Here is a 1,761-nt window from a genome sequence, read left to right as displayed (position 1 = left end):
TTTTTAAGACTGTGAAGGCCTTCTTGTCTTTAAAAAATAAAAAAGATTTTAATGCAGTGTTACAGAATTTGCCGCCCCTAGCAAAATGCCACCCGGGACGAGTGCCCCCTTTGCCCCTCCCCCCCCTCCCACGCTACGCCACTGTCAAGATAATGAGTAAAGGCAAGGGAGCTAAGGCCTTTATAACGGCTTCATCTTTGTCTGTTGGGTTGTTTATTTTACGTAGCATGGAATGCATGAAAGGAAAATTCAAGCTACGTAGAATAAACAACTTTACAGATCCAACACCAGAAGCTATGTCCGCCCTTGCGGATAGTACGGGTAATCCGCTGAACTAATCCCTAAATTTGCAGATTTGCCGATTATTAGGGCAAAAAACTATTTTTTAGCAAACTCACAAGATTGTTTTTGAAGACAGTAAAAAATATGAAACCAGTTATTACCATTATTTTTTAACAAAAGAACTGGTCCACTGTCTCGCGTTTGAACCGTTCGAATATTAATTTTAGGACCCGAAAATGGCTCTTTCTAACACGGAATAATTATTCAATTATCTAGTCTCATTCGAAAACCCGCGAAAAATGCCCCCGAAGTAGATTTACTTTCCTCAAATTTCAAAAAAAAAAAAAAAAAAGCTGTAAAATCACCAGGAGAAAAGTTACAAGAATTTTTAACAAATGAAACGTCGAAAATCGGAAATTTATCATCTGCCACGAGCGAGAGCCATTATAGTGAATAAAATCACTGAGAAGAAATATCTGTTGCCATTTCTTTTGTCGACTGTGAACAAATAAAATACTTGCTTTTGTTTTGAGGTGTTCCCCGTTATCGGGAGATTTAAAATTTTTCCTTTTTGGTTATTAACGCGCTTTTATTAGCTTCACCTGTATGTATGTATGTATGTATGTATGTATCTTGTAACGGAATCTTGCAGCTCAAATTTCGCCCACTTCCTGCGATCGGATTCTTTTGAAATTTGGCACGCGACCTCAGATCCGATGACAATGCAATATTCTATAATCAAATTAATTAATTAAATCTTTTAATTGTTAGTTTCCTCCAATTTTAATCAATATTTTGGCATAAATCCAACAATGTGAAAAAGGAAAAAATTAGAAAAATACGTTAAAAATTGCTCGCAAAAATTATTTAAAAATATCTACAAAAACCTTTAATTTTTCTGCATCAAACAAAATTTGTTCCAATGTTCCAAGATAATTATAACATCAAATATAATTGTTTTTAACTAATTTCATGCCAAAATTTAGGTGAGCTTTCAATTGGAAATTCATTGCTGATCAGACCATTGTTAAACAAAACTTTTATTCAAATGCATCTCAAATTTTCAAAGTACTGTCTGACCACGGATTGTATGGAAAGACAAACATCCGTTTTACAGCCGGAAATGGAGAATCTATTATTTTTTACCAATTTCAGCTTTTGCAGAAGCAGAGTCTCATTCAAATGAGCAGAATACGCGCATCAAATTTTTAGTTTTCCCCCTTATTCACATGAATTCGTGTCTTATCTGAACGTTCGAAAATTCCATGCAATCCGTGGTTGGACTATAATGTAGATTTTATTTCCGCACACATACATCGATGACTGAGATGGATTAGACAATTACTCCACAGGCATTATATCAGCGAAGTTGAATGTTTCTAGAGCTCGGCCCTGAGCTCGGCTATTACACTTTAAGGCAGGGCTTCGCAACCGGTGTGCCGCGACAAGGAAACCGGTGTGCCACGATATTTTCGCATA

The sequence above is a fragment of the Uloborus diversus genome, chromosome 5, assembly GCF_026930045.1.
Source record: "Uloborus diversus isolate 005 chromosome 5, Udiv.v.3.1, whole genome shotgun sequence".
NCBI lineage: Eukaryota > Metazoa > Arthropoda > Arachnida > Araneae > Uloboridae > Uloborus > Uloborus diversus.
Note: the sequence above shows the minus strand (reverse complement) of the source record.